Source organism: Lepidochelys olivacea (genome assembly GCF_965140295.1).
Source record: "Lepidochelys olivacea isolate rLepOli2 genome assembly, chromosome: 11".
In the NCBI taxonomy this organism is placed as follows: domain Eukaryota; kingdom Metazoa; phylum Chordata; order Testudines; family Cheloniidae; genus Lepidochelys; species Lepidochelys olivacea.
This window is the reverse complement of record NC_140421.1, coordinates 64,961,512-64,980,373: the sequence shown is the minus strand read 5'-3', so window position 1 is coordinate 64,980,373 and position 18,862 is coordinate 64,961,512. Positions and strand designations below refer to the sequence as shown.

General features: G+C 44.0%; 1 protein-coding gene across 32 annotated transcripts in view; it reads right to left on the bottom strand.

Annotated features, from left to right (window-relative positions):
• Window positions 1–18,862, bottom strand: part of MAP2 (microtubule associated protein 2) — a 340,514-nt gene that overhangs the window by 195,329 nt on the left and 126,323 nt on the right. Inside the window, exon 1 of one of the 32 annotated variants that reach the window (XM_084643765.1) lies at window positions 91–925. The exons of the other annotated variants lie outside the window; for them this stretch is intronic. The gene's annotated coding sequence lies outside the window, so the exon portion shown is untranslated. Of the gene's footprint in view, window positions 1–90; window positions 926–18,862 lie in introns of those variants that run through there. 32 annotated transcript variants of the gene reach the window in all.

Here is an 18,862-nt window from a genome sequence, read left to right as displayed (position 1 = left end):
CTGAATTCGGAATGCTACAACACAACGGTGGTTTTCTTTTAATGTTCCAAAATCACACAAAGCTGACATTTTAAAAAAGAAAATCATTACCAGCTCATATGCTGCCATACCACAAAAGCCTATCCTTAACTAACTGCTGCATAATCATTCTCCCGGAGTGTTATTATCCATCGGCTCGCTGCCTATCTCCAGACAGACGCAGTCTGCAAGCCACCAGCTTGCATCTACCATGTGTACATTGGGAAAAGGAAAACGGCAAATTAGAAAAAGTCCCTGCAGTGGCGAAAAGGAAAAGAGGGCGAGTGGGAGAGGAAGAGGGAGCTCACTGGCCACAGAATTTTCGAGAAGGATGACAAGGCAGCCAGCTCCGCCATCATTCACGTACAATAGGGTACTGCATTTGCGTCTGCTTAAGCAGTTTGTCAAGGGGTTTCTGGTATCAAATGCCTGACAGGCATTTTAATGCATTCAGCCAAGTGTGTCCCCAGGAATCAGGCCTCTAATCCTATGAATTTCATCAACGGGTTTCCTTTGTGCCATTGCCAAACACACACACACGCACCCACTGCACACAGGCAGCAGCATGCGGTATTTCTGTTGCTATACCAGTCCAAATCCTACACGGGTTTTACGTACTGTATATGCTGAAAAGGAGGTCTCATTTTCTGCATTATGGAAGGGGAGGGGTTTGATATTTCTGCTTTATTTTTCTGTTTGGTGTTTCATTGTCAGCTCATTTACTCGGCTACTTGAGCTCCAGGTTTGCTTATTTCCAGTGACCGAGAAAGACGAGAAATTCCCAGGAGAGCTCAAATGTTGTGAATGGGGGACATTTATTGCCAATATTTGTCACCAATATTCCATGGTTCAGCTTGCAACTAAGCTCCTGTCAAAAATCCAATTTTGCCCCCACTGCCCTACAGTTTACATATTGGGCTCAAAATGCGTGTGCTAGATCAGGAGCTAGGGTAGATTTTTTTAAAAAGCCGAATTTGAACAGACTCAGATTAGGTGCTTCTGAATTATGGCACCCTATATATTGAAAAAAAGTGTTGAATAGAGTTTCAAAACTTGTCAAACTTGTTTTCAAGGAGGGGAGGGCAACTTCCTAGCAAAAAAAAAGACAGAAGAAGAGATCAAACTTAATAGCCTGAACTCCCCTGGCTATCTAGCGCCCGGGACTAAAATGTAGTTGATAGAAGTCTAATTTCTTTTTGAAAATAAATTAAGGTAAACTGAGGCCCCGATCCAGCAAAGCACTTAAGCCCATGCCTGACTTTAAGCACATGGGTAGTCTCACTGAAGCCAGTGGGACTACTCATGAATTTAGAGTTAGGCACACATGCTTAAGCATTCTGCTGGATAAGGGCTCAATTACACATGTCAAATGGCAGATGAAGACCATTTTAAACAGCAAGTTGTTGTCCCTTTTCCTTGCAGAGTTAGACCCCCACAGTGTAACCCTGTCTCTGGGGGGGTCTGGTCAATGGAACAGAGGCCATTTCCCTCTAAAAAGCATTTGTGAGGAGACCTAACAAGCCTCCCAAGTCTTGAGGGCTGATGTGGGGGATCCAGCATGGTGCTCGAGGCTTGTGAAAAGGGCTGAGAAACATCCTAAGGTTCACTGAGGGATCTCCCCTACCATAGAGTCCAGGAAGTCCAGAGGGAGAGGGGGCAATGTCCTGCCTGACCTCCTCCTCCCAACCCCCTCTTCTCACCAAGTCCCATTCCCTGTGGGCCTCCTGAGGTCTTTTTGACTGCCTGCCCTCCAAGAGTCACAGCAGGCAGTCAGGTAAAAATAACTGGCAAGCACCAATGGCAAGCATGACGCTATGGGGTGGAACAGGTGTCTTGCTAGGAGTTATGGGGATGGGGACCCCTGAAGCAGCACAGGGGCATAAGAAAAGCAAGCAAGGAAAGCACTAGGACTCTCCTGACTTCTCTTCCCAGCAAGCTTCCTGTGACTCATCAAAAGGGAGTCTCATAGCTGCCAGCTACAGGAGGTTCACCATCTGCAGAAGCCAGGTCCAGTCTAGACCTTCGCTGCCTTCTCCCGAAGCACGGAGCTGCTCTCCAGCTCCTCCACCTAGCCCCCATCGGCTAGTAGTAGTATCCTCATGGTCCTCCAATTGCTCCCAAACATCTGCTCCTCCACAGACTCCCCCAAAGCTCTTACGGGGTCCCATAAACATAAGGCATGGGGGAAAGACTAACAGGGACCCCTAAAAACCCTCCTAAAGACTGAACTGAGTGCAGATGGCTCTGAGAAGCCTCACTCATATGGCTCAGTGTGGGAGTCGATGTATTTCCCCAGGCAGTGCCCTATTTCTGGGCCCATCCTAGAACTTCAGAAGGCATGGTGACATCAGGCTTCCTTCCTTCAGTCCTCAGGAAATCAAGCAGCCTATAGCTTCCTTTGGTCCTGAGTTTCAGGTCAGAACTATTAAAAAAAAATTATGAACCTTTGTGCATGGGAAGTTAAAGTTGGTAGGCCCAGATCAACAGTGAGTGTATATTGCCTTTAAAGAAAATTAGAGATCAGAATACAACCCTTTCGACACCCAGGAAACGCAGAATTGAGGTTGCACTTCTCAAACAAGGCACCCAAACCACCTCAACTCTGCCCAGGAAATGATGTCCTGAGAAAAATCAAACCATTGACTCTGACCATAGCAAACAGATTCATTTAATCAGTCTTCACAAAAACCAGAGTGCCTCACTCATAAAGCATGTAGTGGGTGTGCTCCCTTCCAGCTTTCCTTATGGTCATACGATGCACATATGCAAGAATTTCACAAATTCCTGACCAGACAGACAACATCCACAGTCACTCTGGACCTGATCCAGCCAGATGCTGAGGGCATTCAGCATCTCACAGGGGATGCTTATGTCCTTCCAGGATCGAGCCCTGTGATGCATGTATGCACCAGTTCTCCAAATGTCATTAGCCATAAAGCTAGCTTGTCTCCATAGATGATCCTCACATCCCAGGATAATGAAATTAGAGCACTTAAATGAGATGAGCAAAGGTTAGCATGGAGACAAATCGTCATACTTAGCATTGGGGATGCGTATTTGTGAAGCAAATCATAAAACTGGTGCTCTGTCATACACGTTTTCTATACCCTACCCATAAAGAAGGAAAAATGGGATGCGAGAATCTTCGGGTACGTTGACACGGCATCTGGGAGGGTGCTTCCAAGCACAGGCAGAAAGAAGCATGCTAACTCTGCTCAAGAGAGCATGCTACCATACGTGGCTGCAGCACCTGAGTACAATCCTGCCTGACCTGCCCCGATGCACTCAGGTGGCTAGCCCCCAACACCCATGCCACATTGCTATTTTCAGCGCACTAGCTCAAGCAGGGTTTGTGTCTGTCTACCCCTGCACCCTCCCAGCTGCTATGTAGACATACCACATATAGGGGCAAGAAAGATAGTCTGCATGCCTTGTTTGTTCAGGGAAGACTTAACGCTGCATTTTCGGGGGTTTTAGCTTTGTGATGGGGCATCTGCCCCACACCGGCGTGTAAAGGCTTAACCTCAGCAGGGAGCAGGGGAGAGGAGTCCTCTGAGTGACCCACTCCAGCGCAGCCAATCCAGGAGGAATTGCAAGGAGCAACCAATCCGGGCCCAGCAGGCTCAGATAAGAGGAGCTGCAGGGCAGGGCCGGGTCATTTGCTGTTGGAAGCTCAAGGGGTGAGGACTATGTTTCTAGTAGGTGGAGAGACCTGCAGCACCTTGGACAGAGCAATGGCTGGCAAAGACTGGGGAGCAAGAGGGAGCTCTTGGCTGGCTGGCTGCTGGCACTGGGCAGTTGCATGCCCTGAGGCAAGGGTAAAGAAGGGGACGTGGGGAAGTGGGCCAGGGAGACATGGCAGCATGGTGAGAAGTTAAGGAGTTGCAACACGAGGCTGCTATCCACAGGGTCCCTGGGCTGGGACCCACAGTAGCAGGCCCAGGTCCCCCCCACACTCAGTACTGGGGCAGTGGCATGATTATTGGACTGAGACACTTACCCCTGGAAGGGGGATATATGGATGGTGATGCGGTTAAGACACAAGGAGGATGCTGTGGTCCCTGAGGCTGTGAGAGGGGCTTCAGGCAGACAACAGTGACAGAGTGATGGTGTGCAAACCATGGGTGGGAGGGCTTCAGCCTCAAGCTAATCCCCAGAGTAACCAGGAGGAGGTGCCAGACCAGCAATAAGCGACATGTACCATGATAAGCTTCTTTTTTAAAATTAGCTAATTTTTTTATTATTTCCATTACAGTAGCAGCTAGAAGCCCCAGCTGAGCTCAGGGTCCCACTGGATTATTTCCCTCATTGTAGAGACTGGGACTAGAGGCAAAGAACAATAAATGACTTACCCAAGGCCACACAGGAAGTCAGTGGCAGACTCAGGAATTGCACTCACATTTCCTGAATCCCAGTCTGGTACAATTACCACAAGACCATCCTGCCATGCAAATTACTGCCGTCGGCCTGCACCCATCCCTTAACCTTAGCAAAGGTTTTTCTGTGTGTGAATTTGGTTAACATTTTATGTGGTGCCTGTAGTGGCATCTAATATGATCTCGACTGTAAGTTAAAAGAAAGATGCCTTGTGAACAGAATTTGTACCTTGGTGGTAAAAACAGCCCCCAACAGGCCTGACTATTTTGTTTTCACACCTTTTTGGTTGATCATTTTAAGCACTAATGGAAGGATGGCTGCAGGGGCTGTTGTTTCAGCCCCAAAGCTTCAGGGCACAGCTGGAATCCCATCACTGCCAGTTTCTCTGCCATAGTAAGAAACATCAGAATATGCCCATTTTACAGTGCCCTGTGCGGGGGCCAGTTTGGGAGAAGTTCTGGGATTCTCTCTCTTTCCTTTAGGAGGAGGAAACTAAATTGAAGGAAATGAATTAATTCCGAGAGGCATACGTATGCACAGTACTGTGTCTGCAAAACCTTTCAAAGGGGCTCTGCAATGAGGAAGGTTGAGGCAAGAGTCAGCATCACTAAGTATCTCCATGGTTACTGGTACAATTCAGATAAAATAAAAATAAAGCAGTGATGGGAGATGGGGAGCTGGGAAAAACTGCAGCCTGAGTTACCAGCTACTGCAGGTACTAAAGAGCAGAAGATTAAAAACTCATTGTGGAAAATTTCAGGATTGAAAGACGCCCTGGTTTTGTCCCTAGCCTCCTACTTTAATTTCTTTTACAGTGAATTGATGCACAGACAACCTATCTGCCCATTTCACACTGCCAGTCTATCCCGGGCCTTCTGACTTGTGTTGTCCATTTCCTTTATACTGGTTGCCCCTCCAGTTCTGTATCCTCAGCAAATTTTGTTATCTTGCTGGTACTTACATGCTCTTTCTCACAAGCTATTGACAAAATGAAAAAAACATCCGTACCATTATTCATCCTGGTGGCACTCCACCAGTTGCCCATCTCCATTTCACAGTGCCTCCCAGCACATGGACCTTTGGCCTTGGCGATCTAAGCCGGTTCTCTATTCCCCCAATAGAATATCTGCAGACCTCAGAGATTCATCGTTAGTTGAGCACAGTATTATTACAAGGGATCTGAAAATCTAGGTAAACTATGTCCACTCTTTGCTCCTTGTCATCTTAGTTGGTTACTTCTTTTTAAACTGTCAGACAGATGATTCAGGTATGAGCTCCCTTTTGTGAATCCAAGCTGACCCTCATTAATGAAATAACAACTTTCTAGGTATTTCTTAAATCTATCTCTGATTTCCATTTTTTTCCTGTTTCATCTTTATTGCTGAAGTCAATAATAAAGATTTAAAACATTCAAACTCTCCCAAAAATGCTTCTCACAGTGTGACTGATGCCACATGGAATCCTTTGAAGCTATCAGACAAATATATTTATTTTTCCAGGCCATTTCTCTCCCCAATCCTTTTATTAGAGGAAGAATCAAGACAGAAGTGAGTTTGCAGTAAGATATAAAAGATTATTGTGAAATTGTTTCCTTAAATGTCAGTTCAGTTTGTACTTTCATTTACTGTGTAACCTAATGATGTTTTATTAATTGTCTTGTCATGCCTCATCCTGAGAGCTCTAGCTTGTTGTTATTCTATCTCAAATTTATAAATAAAATATCTTTTAAAAGCATGAATCATTTGGTTAAATCAGATTTCACATGACAAACAATTAAAAACTAATACTTGAGCTCACTTGACCTTAAATGAACACAGATCAAGAAGTCCAATGCAAAATATACACGTTATCTATTCTGCTCCATCCCCGGGATCATGACAACATATAGACATATACTTTAAATCTAACCCTATTCAGATCAGCACTTAAGCACATGCTTAACTACAAGCATGTACTTAAGTTCCATTTACTTAATGGGCATTACAGGACTTAGCACATGTTGAAGGGCAGGATGATTTTCCTGAACTGGAGATCATATTGCAAGCTTCTCGTGGCATTTGATCTTGAACTGCATTATGCCAATAAACCAGTTTAAGCTGGCAACCTTTGCTCAGCAGTTGAGAATACGAGATACAAAGTTCTCCCCCTTTAAAATTATGCCTTCTTAAGACTCAGTATCTTCCCTGGGTAGCTAAGCATTTTCTTCTATATCCACCCACTCACTCAAGAGATTAAAAACAAGTGGTCGTTCAGATAACTTGTGACTTACTTGACAGTGAGACCAAGTAAACCAGCAAAAGAAATCGAAATAACATGTAGCAACATCTACTTGAATTAGTTTGAACAATTTCTCACTTAGCAAACTTTAATGTAACATAGGCAGTCAAGTAGAAACATCTGCAAGAATTCTCATTAACTGGGCCATGTAAGAAGGGAAGCCTGCAGTTTAGCAACTCTGAAATAAAAAAGTATCACTACTATTTAGTGGGGAAACTGCAGCAAAGAAAGGAGAAATAACCAGGCAAAAGTCACTCACCAGTCAGAGTTATAGATGTGAACAGAACCCGGGCCCCGACTCAATAAGATAGAGAAGCACATTTCTAACTTTAAGAACCTGAATAGTCCCATCAGCTTCAGTGGGTCTGCTCAGGTCCTTAATGTCATGTAGATGCTCAGGTATTTTGCTGAATTGGGGTCCTGGCCTCCTGACTTAATACAGTGCCCTATTTGATGGACCAAGCTGCCTGCTTCTCTTTCTCCATGGGTCTCAATCCTCCCTTTCAAAAATGAGCATGCCAGCAATGTTAGTACCCTACTAAGTGTAAAGATAAATCATAACGTTTCCTTCTTCTACTTTAACTGGTTCATTTTAGGACGCCGGGGCTCCAGAACCATTCGCTAATCTCAATTTCCATCCACAGTCCAGGGCTCTGACTGACCCTCCCGTCCCTTCCAACAAAGGAAGAGGTACCAGAAAATCTCTGGAATGTCAGCAGGCACGGATATGTCTACTGAGAACTCTGCAAGTAAACAACTAACAAGGAGAATGGAGGTCCTCCATCCTCTGAACAGGACGGCTCCTGCTGAGGACACAATGTCTATGATGGCCGTGCTGGCAATAGTTGCTGCAGTCATAGATATCATGTCCACAACAGCCACAACACAACAAATCTTACCTCGATGAACTCCTTTCCATAAGCGTTGACAAAACAGGTGAATGAAGCAGAAAGGAGAATGTCAGCAGTGGAAGATCAGGTACAAGGGCTCTCTGCTCAGGTGCAGAGAAGCCTCACAGATTTATCTTCTCTTAAATCTGAAGTGGCAGAACTTTGGGGAAGGTCTCACCATAATAATGTGAGAATTATAGGAGTACCTGAAAGAGCAGAGAAAGGGAAGCCCCTAGAACCCCAAGCTCCTTTCAGAAATGCTCAGCTAGTTAGAGAACACGCAGGTTTCTAAGCCAGGCTCAAATACCAAACCTGATTGTCAAATTGATCAGATTTACTGTAAAAGAAACAATAGTGCAACTAGCTCATGGGGTGGGAGGGACATCCCAAAACAAGATAATCATTTTTCAAGATTTATGGGGGGGAAAAAGTGGTTGCACAGAGATCAGCCTTTAGAAGAGCAAGGGAACTTGCCAAGCAGGGAGGGTTCAGCTCAATTTCATGTCAGTGTTTGGTGAGGGAGTTCGTCTGATCCCAAAGCCACAAGAAGCAGAATGTTTTTTAGACAGCCTGAAGTGAACTGAGCACCTGTTCTGTTTTACACCAAGTTTACTTCCCAGTTGTTATGTCTGCCTTACCTGCACTGAACTTATCCAATTACTGTGACTAACCTGCTTACTTGGTTTATCGTTTCTGCTCTAAGCTTATACTTGATTAACTTTTGGGACATACATATCCCTTCTTGTTGAATGTGAAGTGCCCCAGCAGGGGAATTAAGGAACACCGCATCCCAAATTGATCTCATGGGAGTGCACTGACTGTGGAAAGGATTTATTTAAATATTGAGTGCCTTTGCTCCAGTATTTGTGCTGGGGAATTAATGAAACATTGGACATTACCCCTAACTGGACGGACCAACATGAACCATTTGTTTGTGACTACATGAAGCCTGTGTGTTAGCCCAGCACCGATGCACACCAAAGAGAGATCACTGGGGCAGTGCAGCTCCCCATGGCTCCGTAGAAATGTGCGGGTTCCAGTTCCACTTTTAAAAACCGGTGCCAGCGGAAGACCCTGTTGTGCCACCACGCCTTGCTGCTAGGGGGCCTCAAAGCTCAGCAGCTAGACCTCCCCTGTGCTGGAAGTGTGAGAGGCGGCTCTCCTCCCTGCAAGACATCACGGAAAGCTGCACAGGAGCTGAACAATACAGTTATACCCCCATGGATCGATGGAGTAGAGGAGAAGACAAATGCAGGTTGCGGCGCTATATGGACAGTGATTTCTATCTTCCCCTATCCCCTCCAACTTCCTCCCTTTATCCCATGTCTCCTGCCTTCCACATCCACCCTGCTCTCCCTACTTCCCCAGTCTTTCCTCTTTTTGCCCAAGCTCCATTCAACTTCCCCCACCCTAGCACATTCTATAAGCTCAAACCCTGAGCTCATGAACACCAACTATGAAGTTAATGTAGAAGAGTCACTTCTTCAACTGGATTGTTTATTGTGTTCTTTGGTGCAGTCATTTGCAATTTGGTTTCTCCCTTCTTACCTATATGTTTGTTTAACATGGGGAAAGAAAACAATGTTTGGTTGTAAACAGGAGGGGCTGTGGGAAGGTAATCCCCACAATACACAATGTCCCACTCAAGATGTATTACCAACACTCTGGTGTTGGGTTAGGCAAACTAAAAAGATTACAAGTTAGGAGACAATACACAGGCATATCCTTGACATATCTGGTTAAAAAATGTTACATTTGTGGAGTGTGGGCTCCCTTTCCCCTTACAATGGAGTTACTACTTTGTGGTATGGGAAAAATAAGATGCCCAATAAAATAAATAATTAATAACTAATTAAAATAATGGCTATTGGTGGAGCTCCCAGCATGGATAGTGTCTCCCCAGCCCATCCCATCCTGCACTTTTGATTGGTTTACTTTTATTTCTAGTGTTAGGTATTTGATTATTGTTGCCTTTTCATTGTGATGTACCATGCTTGGTAATAAGTTAAGTTGTTATATGTATGTTATGTGTTTTTATGTTTTTGCTTTAACTTGCCCTTTTGTGCTCTTCTTTCCCCAGAGCTCTCTCCTCAGTATTCCCTAGAAGTCTGGCAAGTGGCAAGAGAATCAGCTATCTGGGGAATAAATGTCAAACATTTCATCTGTAGACTCCCCATCCTCATGGGCTTCTGTATGGGGGGGATGGGATGGAATACAGCAAGTGATAAACATTTCATCACCAATGGGTAGGGATGGCCCTCTGTGGAGAAAGAGGTGGTTAGGGACTATTTAGAAAAGCTAGACGTGCACAAGTCCATGGGGCCGGACGAGTTGCATCCGAGAGTGCTAAACAAATTGGCGGCTGTGATTGCAGAGCCATTGGCCATTATCTTTGAAAACTCATGGCGAACGGGGGAAGTCCTGGATGACTGGAAAAAGGCTAATGTAGTGCCAATCTTTAAAAAAGGGAAGGAGGAGGATCCTGGGAACTACAGGCCAGTCAGCCTCACCTCAGTCCCCGGAAAAATCATGGAGCAGGTCCTCAAAGAATCAATCCTGAAGCACTTACATGAGAGGAAAGTGATCAGGAACAGTCAGCACGGATTCACCAAGGGAAGGTCATGCCTGACTAATCTAATCGCCTTTTATGATGAGATTACTGGTTCTGTGGATGAAGGGAAAGCAGTGGATGTATTGTTTCTTGACTTTAGCAAAGCTTTTGACACGGTCTCCCACAGTATTCTTGTCAGCAAGTTAAAGAAGTATGGGCTGGATGAATGCACTATAAGGTGGGTAGAAAGTTAGCTAGATTGTCGGGCTCAACGGGTAGTGATCAATGGCTCCATGTCTGGATGGCAGCCGGTGTCAAGTGGAGTGCCCCAGGGGTCGGTTCTGGGGCCGGTTTTGTTCAATATCTTCATAAATGATCTGGAGGATGGTGTGGATTGCACTCTCAGCAAATTTGCGGATGATACTAAACTGGGAGGAGTGGTAGATACGCTGGAGGGCAGGGATAGGATATAGAGGGACCTAGACAAATTGGAGGATTGGGCCAAAAGAAATCTGATGAGGTTCAATAAGGATAAGTGCAGGGTCCTGCACTTAGGACGGAAGAACCCAATGCACAGCTACAGACTAGGGACCGAATGGCTAGGCAGCAGTTCTGCGGAAAAGGACCTAGGGGTGACAGTGGACGAGAAGCTGGATATGAGTCAGCAGTGTGCCCTTGTTGCCAAGAAGGCCAATGGCATTTTGGGATGTATAAGTAGGGGCATAGCGAGCAGATCGAGGGACGTGATCGTTCCCCTCTATTCGACATTGGTGAGGCCTCATCTGGAGTACTGTGTCCAGTTTTGGGCCCCACACAACAAGAAGGATGTGGAGAAATTGGAGAGAGTCCAGCGAAGGGCAACAAAAATGATTAGGGGTCTGGAACACATGAGTTATGAGGAGAGGCTGAGGGAACTGGGATTGTTTAGTCTGCGGAAGAGAAGAATGAGGGGGGATTTGATAGCTGCTTTCAACTACCTGAGAGGTGGTTCCAGAGAGGATGGTTCTAGACTATTCTCAGTGGTAGAAGAGGACAGGACAAGGAGTAATGGTCTCAAGTTGCAGTGGGGGAGGTTTAGGTTGGATATTAGGAAAAACTTTTTCACTAGGAGGGTGGTGAAACACTGCAATGCGTTACCTAGGGAGGTGGTAGAATCTCCTTCCTTAGAAGTTTTTAAAGTCAGGCTTGACAAAGCCCTGGTTGGGATGATTTAATTGGGGATTGGTCCTGCTTTGAGCAGGGGGTTGGACTAGATGACCTTCTGAGGTCCCTTCCAATCCTGATATTCTATGATTCGTCATATTCTTCTCCAGAACGTAGGTCCTATTCCCATATAGATTTCTTTTTGATCTCCAAAGTCTTGGCTAATTCTGCAACTGACTCCTCCATTAAACACAATTTCTGTCTCTGAGTTTCCCTCTATAACTCTTCAAATAGCAACAGATCAAGATAAGAAATAGCCATGCAGATGGCGATTTAACTCTTCACTTACCAGATTTCCCCCTTTCAGAATTTTTGTTGAAAAATAATTTGGGCTGTTCCTTGAAACAAATGAACCCTCAACATCATCTCGCAGGTTTTTGTGGGAGACACTCAAGGCCTAGTTGAGGGGTAGAATTACAATTTTGCATCCGCCAAGAGGAGATTATGTGGAGAAAATGACACCCCTTGAGATTTGTCTTATGTCAGAGCTCCATCTCCAGATTTTCTGCACTCTCTGGTTAACTGTGGATATGAACTCAATAAGCTGCACTCGGTGCATGCTGAATTTGCCATATTTCAGCTCAGGCAGAACTTCTGGGAATTGGGAGAAAAAGCTGGCAAGTTGCTGGCATACCACCTAAGACAAAAGACCTCTGCATGTAGAATCTCGTCCAGCCATGATAAACATGGTAAATTAAGTTGATCATCTTAAAGTATTAATAACGATTTTTAATGCCTATAAAGATCTGTACAAATTGAACATAACTCCTCCAAAGATGCTTTAGATCAGCTTTTCACAAATATTACATTACTGCAACCCAGCATCGAAACCTGGCCATGCCCCCTACAGGGGATGAGTTAATTGAGGTGATTAAGAATAGGAATATAGAGTCAACCTCCAGGCCACATGGCTTCCCTGCCAAATTCCATAGACACTTCTCCTCCTCTCTCACAGGATACTTAAAATATTTAGTAAGTCACCCCACAGAGAAGGAAGCCCTAATATAAGTTATTCCTAAACCAGGAAGAGATGCCACACTAGGTTCCAGTTGCAGACCATTTTCACTTATTTATAGTATTGTCAACATATTGACCAAAGTTCTGGCAATGAAACTGGAGAAGGATTTGGGTTCTATCACACACCCAAATTAAGTTGGGTTAATCAGAGGCCATCATAGCTCTGATAACCTTCAACAACTTATTGATATTCTGGCAGTGAAAGATGATGCCCCCAAACTACAAGCCATATTAGCCTTAAATTTTGAAAGCATGGGCTGGAGGTATAGTTTGATACCCTTTAAAAACTGGGATTTGGAGAAGGAAATAGTTCCTGGATCCAAATGTTATATTCTCACCCAGCTCCTTGCATCCTAACCAATGATGTGACTAAGTGAATAGGGAAGTATTATTTACCCTTTCCCACAATACAAAAACCAGGGTCACCTGATGAAATTAATAAGACAGCAGGTTTAATACAAACAAGAGGAAATACTTTTCACACAACACTCAATTAACTTATGGAACTCGTTGCCGTTGGATGTTGTGAAGGTCAAAAGTATAACTGGGTTCAAAAAAGCTGGGTGGGCAAGACAGGGATGGATCTCCCCAAAATTGCCCTGCTCTGTACACTTACCCTGAAGCTTTGGTACTAGCCACTGTTGGAGACATGATACTGGGCTAGACAGACCTGTGGTCTGACCAGCATCAGGGCTTTGGAGCTGTGCTCCGACTCCGCTCCAGCTCCAGGCAAAAACCTGCAGCTCCACTACTCCAGAGCTGCTCCGCGCTCCAGCTCTGGGCTCTGCTCCAAAGCCCTGCCCAGCATGGCAGTTTTTATGTTCTTATGACCTTGGATTCCTTCAGCCTCTTCTGGTACTAGGCAAGGGTGCCCGCTTACTCTACTACTTTTTGATTTGTCTCTTGAGCCTCCAGAAAGAGCTGCATGGGCTTCTCTGGGTGTCTGAGGCATACAACTTGGTTCCATGGAATATAAATTAATGTTATCTGTAATTAGTGTATATAGCCAAACCAGAAACCACTATTCCAGCCCTCCTGTAGCTAATTCAAAGATTCAGAGCAATATCTTGTTCCAAAATAAATTGGGAAAAATCAAACCCGTTGGAAATCTCCTGGGTTGTCATGTAGTGGGGTTTTTCCTCAAAGGAATTTCCATGTGCAAACTGATGCAAGGAAGTACTTAAGTATAAAGTTACCAAGAAACATTAAGAAACTAGTGAAGATAAATTTAGATCCTGTACTCTCTCAAAAAACTAGAGATACTAATAGGTGGCATCCTCTCTTCATGAGCCTGGGGAGAGAGGGGTGAGGATTAATGTAATAAAAATGAATATTCTGCCTACACAGCTCTATATTCTAAGTGACTTACTTGTATACATCCCTCCATCTTATTTTAAAAAATGTAGTAACATTATTAGTCTGTGGGGGCCTGGTCAATGCCCACAACTATCACTTTAAAAATGCCAGCTCCTTATAGCCAAGGGCTGTTGCGGAGGGGGGCGGGGGAGAGGGGGATCACAAACTTGCAAAATTACATGAAGGGCCAGAGCTATCCTAGCTAAGAGATATCAGTTTCATCCTCAAGGTCATGCATAAATCACCTATCTGGGCCAACCTAACCTTAGAAACTGAGAGGGGGGGCACCTATAATTTGGAAGAACTAGCAATATATATTTTCCAGTTAGTCAAGGATAATAGCTTTGTCTCTTTTCTAAATGCTAAAGCAGTGATATGACCTACCACGCTCAGCGGAATGGCAACTGTACCAATTTGATCCAGATGTCCTAAGGCTGCCAGAGGCCCCAGAGCTACTGGGAACCTTGGAAATGGTTCATAAGCTCCGCAGGCCCATGTCCACTATGTGTGCTTTACTAATGAAGAGGAACGCCACAGGTCTGGAGTTCTTTGCGAAAACATGGCCTGGGGAATTATCACAGCCCTTGAAAGAGCCTCAGGGGCACAGTGGAGGAGGGAATTTTAAAAATGCTCCTGAGGACCTCAGGCTACACCTGATACAACAGAATATTCTATTCAAAATATACTGGACACCACAGAGGTGGTGAAAAATGGGGCCTTGTCCTCTGATGTTTGTTAGTGCTGTAATAAAGAAAAAGGAACTCTGGTACATATAGTATGGGGCTGTTCACCATCAGCCAGCTGTGGAAAGAGGTGGACACAAAAGTGAAAACAGTACTTGGCCTTCAGTAATCAAACCTCAGCTGAAAATTATATCCTAGGGTTAGATATATACTATGCTGGGTTTAATTCCATTGCAAGGACTTTGGTTGTTACCAAGCACAGAAATGTAGGAATAGGCTTATGCCTAGAATAGGGCAGTGGTATTCGAACCTGGCTGAGTTAGCAGCGAAAGAAAGAATAGCTCATTGACATAGAAAGCGATTATATGAATTCAAAGAATTTGAAACCTCTTCTTGATACATTTGGATGAAAAATGCTGAGCTAGCTCAAATAATGCCAGACTTCTATTCCACCTGACCTCTCCTTTTTTGCCCTCCCTCTTCTCATCCCTACCCCCAGCCTCCCCTTCCCTTTATTGCCTATTTGTGTGGATTTTTTTTTTGTATTGTTACCCTCACCCTCATATGTTATGTCTGTGTAGTACTGTCTGTCCTTGCAACTTTGACAAGTTGTAAAGTTGCATAATTATATTGGCTATCCTGTGAAGTGTGTGGTATTTGGTAATATGCAATCTCTAAGTCATCTACCTTTTTGTATCTTTATGAAAATTAATAAAAGTTAATAAAAAACTCATTTTATACCTGATTCATTACAAAAGCTTTAATTCTACCATCAAATCCCCCATCAATGTAGAAGCAATTTAGCACATTTAATATTCTTAGAAATCTATTTGGATTAAAGATAGTGGAATGTGTTTAAGCTATGGTTAAACTTTAGCTCAACATTTCAAATGTGAACAATTCTGATTCCTGCCATAGGTGCTGGAAGTAGGAGTGCTGGGGGTTCTGCCACACTCCCTGGCTTGAAGTGATTTCCATCATATACAAGGTTTACACTTTGGTGCAATGGCTCTCAGCAGACCCAATATACAAATTGTTCCAGTACCCCGATTCCTGCTGTCAATTTTTAAAAATAAATTCAAGAAATGGTGGGAATTAAAAAAAAAGGGGGGGGGAGTGAATTTTGAATAAAGTTTTGATTTCCCCCTGAAAAAAGTCCCCCATATTTTAGACCAGACCCAATTTAGAATGTGATTTAGCCCTTACCTTTCCTCTGTACTTTTCTGTGAGTGTCTACATAAAAATATTACTTAGCTTCTCTGTAGCACTTCACATCTTCAAAGTGAAAACACAAATTAACCACACACTACACAGCAAATCAGCAGTAGAACAAAGATTAAAAAGAAGAGTTCCTGGCTCCCCATCCTATGGTCAGTCCACTGCACCATGAACCCTATGAAAGTGCCTTGATGAACACTTCACTCTAATCCCATATACACAGTCTCACACATCCTACTGATGATTCCTTTCGTGGATAACTTTGTTATATGCATTTCTCAGTGGACTTTCACAGTTACATTTGCTTTGAAATTCACATAGTACATGCTGCAAGCTAATGCATGAAATTCTTGAGGTTGATTCCTCTCTTTGTCACCATAAGAGCAAATTTCCTGTGATTAACATAATGAGACTGATTCCTTTTGCTTACACACGGGGAAAGCATGAGTAACTATACCAGCGTAAAATGGGTCTGAGTGGAAACCCAGACCTGATAACTTAATAGCAGTCTTCATTTCCCATGCTCTCAGAGTGATTTTCAACCTATGTGTACATAAGAATGACTTCACCTGCCTCCAGTTGCCTCTAGGGTGAAAAGCAGCAGCTGTTTAACAACATCATGTAACACTCAACAAGAGTTTAGGGGAGGAAGTGAAGAATGTCGCACCCAACTGAAATTAATAGGGATATTTTAGGAAGGTAAAACATAATCATTGTCAAACGTCATTCATTAGAATGGGATGGGAGTCGTGAGCGTAATAAGGATAAACAGGGTTCTGGATAAGTGAGGGACTTTTTGCATGTATTTGATATACATCAGAGGACATGATCTTCTTTTGGATATAGAAGTCCTTTGGCTAACTGAGGCTTGGATAAAGGACCCAATCTGAATACTGCCAAGATACCAGGGTTAGCACTCCCACTCTTTCAAAAATTGCCTTGAGATCTCTTATTTGTACAAGTGGCTTGGTTATTGGTGTTATATGTATTCAAAACATAGCACCCTTCAGCAGAATAATGACCCTTAAAACTATGCAAGGACACTGTTTGAATAATAACCCAGAGATAAGAGGGAGAGAAGCTTTCTGAATCACTAATTCCACTTCCTGCAGCACTGCACATGGGATTGTCTTGGAAACTTTCCATCCCGACACTGACCAAAGAAAGCACTGGGAGCAGCTAGTATATTATCGCTCAAAAGACCTGGAGGTAGATTTGATACTAGACTCCTGAGAAGTGCAGAACAAAAAGGTACAGCCCAGGAGAAAGGGGTCAGAGGTGGCATTAAGACATCTTTGCACCATCCAGATTCTGCAGGTCATGTGGACTGATGTGGCCTCCAGCAGAACTTCTGAGTAGCCTTAGAGGCTACTCCAATTTAGAGAAACCAGTGGGCTGTTCTGAAACCCAGAATTTGAAACCATGGCACAGGTGTCACTCCATCTAGTTCCCCAGAACTACACTGGGGACTGGGAGAGGTGCAGCATAAGACTGCCTGACAGCCCTATGCAGTAATTCCATCAGAGAATTTTCCACCTGGCTTTGGTGCTCCATTTTTAATGCCAATGCATCAGATAGGGCCTAGGGCTGGCCCGTAGTTTTCCAGAGTGCTATGGAGACACCAAGTTCAGATTGTGTCACTCATCTGGCAATCCCCCCATCCAGCCAATCCAGGTTGTGGGACTGGTGCTGTTTTTGGAGGAGGCTGTTTTTTGACCACTTGGGTGCAAGATGAACATGATGTTACAGCACCCATGAAAGAAACTGGACTCCCCATCCCCTTATAAAGAAGGTAGGGGAATATTCAGGGCCTGGTGAGCCCTGCGATTTACTAAGGTTCAAGAGCAGCCATGTGGAACTTGTTTGGAAGACAGGGTGTGTAGCATGGGATAACAGGATGAAAAAGGATTGAACCAGAATTGTGAATACATTTTGAGTGTTATATTTGAGAGATATGGGTTCATTACGAAATGTGAGAGTGCAGTCTGACCTTATTCAGTAGACAGTATCGCTGAACATCCTGTTGGAAAGAGCTCTCCAATAATGGTTTTAAACAAGGACATTGTTCTAATGAAATCTAAATTGTCATTTGCCCTTTTTAAACTTTATAAAGCATTAAAATATGACTATTGTTGCAAGCTGGGTGAAACCTTGTTGCGGGTTGAGTTAAAACCTCATTCAAACTGATCTGTGAACATACCCTGCACTTAAGATAGTTGTAAGAAACACTTAAGGGGCCACAACTAAAATAGGGCCTAATAGAATCTGCCCAGAAACTCGCATCATATGGGCAGGGAGTTCCATTGGGTATTGTGACCAGCTGTGGAGGGGGCAAAGGAGGACAGACAGAAATGGAGAACAGACAAGAACAAAGAGAGAGGCAGCGGCAAGAAGAAGCCAAGCAGTAGCCTGTGAGCAACGTGTGACCCTTGAAAAACCTAGAAAGGGTGTTTTGGGGTCTGTTGGCTAAAGAGACTTGGTGCTGTAAGCTACAAAACTGTTCCTTTTGTTCTTGGACCTTCTCATGTTTGGAGGGATCAGATGTCATACACTCCTTGTAAATAAAAAAGATGGCATCAAAGAAAATGCCAGACTTCATCAACTTCTACTTCCAACTGGAAAATCCCCAGCACCCTGATATTTGTCTAGCCACTTGGGTTGAAGGAGAGCAACACTATTGACAAATGGCCAATAGTCAGAGCTACTCCATACCTTTGAGGATACACTGCAAGTGGCTGATATCAGATATTTTAATTTAAATTGCCAGCCTGTGCTCATTCATATGTGCATCGACTGAATGCAGATGAAGTCAGTACAAGCCTCAGCAGTACAAACAAACTGTACCTTATCAGGATAGTAATCTTAGACAGAGCTGTTTTCATTGATAAATTTAAAGCGTTCAACTACAATGGAGTTAGGCCCATTCTCGTCAGCTGAGCCCAAAACCTTCAGTTTTGCAAAAGGGAGTTTTTTCTGAGAAGTCACACTGCAGAGAGGCAGACAAAGGGTACCTCAATTTTATTGTCTTGCTGTCTTATTATTGGAAAGATGTTCAGATATCTCCACCACACTTAGCAGGAAGCTTCCATGTTTTGAATACCTTTTCAATGGCTCCTCTAAAAACTGATAAGTAATACAAAGGTGTTGTTTTTGTCATTGTAGTGAGGCGATCTGGTTTCCCGCCGCGCCGGAGAGGGACGAGCCTCTCTGGACGGCAAAGTGGGTGGAGCCAGTGAACCCTGCACTCGCCCCTCAGAGGTCAAGGCGCAGGA